We start from the raw sequence: 2,903 nt of genomic DNA, 5'->3' as shown, positions 1-2,903 counted from the left end.
GTGTTTCCTTGCATCGACCCTTTGTGTAAGCCAGGCCATGAGCGCTTCTCTAACATAGACCAGTCTTTGAATTTCCTAAAAGCGCGTGGAGTTATCGTCAGAAAGATAAATTTTCTTGTGCCTTTTTTGGTTCTGTTCTTTAACATAGGATGTATGCATTTTATAGATAAAATAGCTGAAGTATGAATAATCTGGAAATTGCGAGGATACGGCCTTACACCCCAGTAAGAGTATTTTATTTATTACACCTCAAGAATTTCCATGTCGGGCACTTAGATGATAACGAAGTTTATGTTATTTTTAAATACTAATTACGTAAATGCAATGGATCCCCCTGAAAGTGAAAGATCATCTGTGACAAAGACTCTGCAGACAGAGATAAGGCCAAGAGCTCTGTTCTGGCATATGAGCCTGTGGAGAAGCCAGTTCCCTTATCCACGATTTTCTTGATATAGTAGTGCACGACTAAGTTTAGTAACAGCTTCTGTAACTTAGGCCCGCAGTTATGACTGAGATGCACGAGGATAGTGGTTCCCATGAGTCAGTACATACCGCTTTAATTTTTCCTGCTTCCTACATATTGCCACGTTTTAAAAACACTGACTGATAATGTAACCAAAGAACAATATCAATTAAATATCTCCACGTCTCAGTTTTCACAGGCGTAACTTTCCCCCAAATTTTTCTCAAGAAACCGGCGTGCCCTTTCCTCTCTGGCCGAGCCTTTCCCCACCGCAGGGATTAGCTATGTAAATTGGAACTTAATCCCCTAAAGGCAAATTTGCAGTTCAAGTCCAAGTGTCTGCTGGCATGGCCAACTGGAACCGCGACCGTCAGGGGACGGCGGATGTTTAGCACTTTGTCCCGTAGCCTAAGACAATCTTAAACCGCAAGGATCTCCTTCAGGTTACAAAGGCAACCAGCCAGATTTTCCCCCTTTTCTTTGAAACAAGTTCATAACACAATAGATAAAAGAAAAAAGAAGAAAAAAAAAAAAAAAAAGAGGGGGAGAGGAGGGGAAACCCTCCCAGAAAAGTGAGCTAAGGCTGAGTGAATTTCCAGCAATGTGGTGAACGTATTGTCTGCCCCTGTGACTCTCAAAGGAATGTAATAAAAGGAAGACAGCAACCCAGCAGGCAGCTTCTCGGGGAGCCGTCTGCCTTCCAGCCCCTTGATGTAACGCTTGAACAGGTGCAATATAAAGGACGCTAAACTGGTGATTATTGGGGCTGTTGGAACGGGTTTCCTCTCCGCTCTCTGATGAGAAGGGTTTTTTTTTAAAGAAACTATATGGTGGCATACGCCGACCTTTCAAAGACTACCTGTCGCAAGGGAAACACTTTGAGCAAGAAGAGGGTCGCCGGTCTAAGAGGCATTGACGGTGTTTCTGGTCTTATTTAAGCTGCTGTAAATCAGGAATAGTTCCCGCAGAGTCGCTGCAGCGATGCACTTGCAGCAGGAGGACAGAGCTGTGTTCCGGGGAGGGCATCTTCCCGCAGAAACATTGATGGCTTTGAAGACTGACTTTCAAGTAAAGATACGACCTCCTGGCTACTCACATACATGCCAGCATCTGAGAATAATTCTAAGTGCCTGCTCCTGGAAGAAGAGAGATCAGCTTTTGATTTTTTTTTTTTTTTTTGATGTTTCCTTCACTACCACAATCTGATCTCTCTTCAGTGCTCACAGCCCACAAAGAATAGGGAAAAATGATTCCAGGTATCTCAGGGATTCCCTGAAGCCCATACATTTCCCAAGCAAGATGCAACACTCTCTCCTTTTTGATCTAATTCACAACACTTCTTTTTTAAAATGCCAAGGATTTAGAGGAACAGAATTGAAAAGTAGTACTGCAAATCAGGTACCTTTTTATTGCAGTTCTTATATACCGCTCCTCCATCAGCTCCCCAAAAACCCCTACTATAACAGACCTGTACAGTGCAGCAACTTAAAAGGACATCTTTTTGTTTATCAATGCAGGAAAAAAATTGTTCATTGTTACATTTTCTACTGTTTCTTTGCCCAGTCTGGCACCGGGCACTTCCCTTTTGTCATGAGGCCACCGTGGTGCCTGGGTACGGACCCCCACGAGGCACCCTGAGACCTGGGCTCTCGTCCCTCGGAGCTGCTCTGTGGCAGACGATTTCAGGTACAGCCGGAGCCGTAGGAACACGTTCCATGAATTCTTTGCGTTCCCCCTAGGCCTTTTTGAGTTCCTCCTAGGCCTCTTTTCTAAGATTTAATTATTTTCATGCTCTCTGCTTGGGTTTTCCTCATTTCTCCTTGCTCACTCTGGCTGACGTGTCCAAAGCAAGGGCTGCTTCTCGGGGTGTATGGGGCGGCTCGTGATACGGTGTGGATTTACGGGACCTGCAGGTGTGATCCCGTAGAGCATCACCCACTAGAATCTCGGATTATTTCTTTTTTTCCTGTTTTCCAGCCGATTCCTGACGCTTGTCCTGATGGACATAAACCTCCAGGGGGGCATTTCTTCTCCTCTCCCCGCCAGGAGCCCGGAGCAGGTGCCAGAACGGGTTAAAAGCTGCCGCGGCGGGAGCGCGGCGGAGCCGGACAGGCGGGGGCGCTGGCGGAGCCCCGATTCGGCAGGAATTACCGGGATAATGGGATTTGCGGAACGGTCCCGGCTCATCGCTCCGGAGCGATCCATGTTGACGGGCTCGGGCACGGATCCAGGGGTTTGCACACGCGGGTGCACACCGGGATTCCTGCTCGGTTTGCTCGGGAGAAGGAGGATGGGGGGGTGTGGGGTGGGGACACGGACGGGACGGACCCCAAACCCATAAAGAAGCAGCGTAAAGCGGCTGGAAAGGGGTTAATAATAATAATAATAATAATAATAATAATAATTAATGTCACACGCACAGAGAAAAGCACCAGACCCA

Source organism: Charadrius vociferus, unplaced genomic scaffold (genome assembly GCF_000708025.1).
Source record: "Charadrius vociferus isolate BGI_N301 unplaced genomic scaffold, ASM70802v2 scaffold1070, whole genome shotgun sequence".
Lineage (NCBI taxonomy): Eukaryota > Metazoa > Chordata > Aves > Charadriiformes > Charadriidae > Charadrius > Charadrius vociferus.
Note: the sequence above shows the minus strand (reverse complement) of the source record.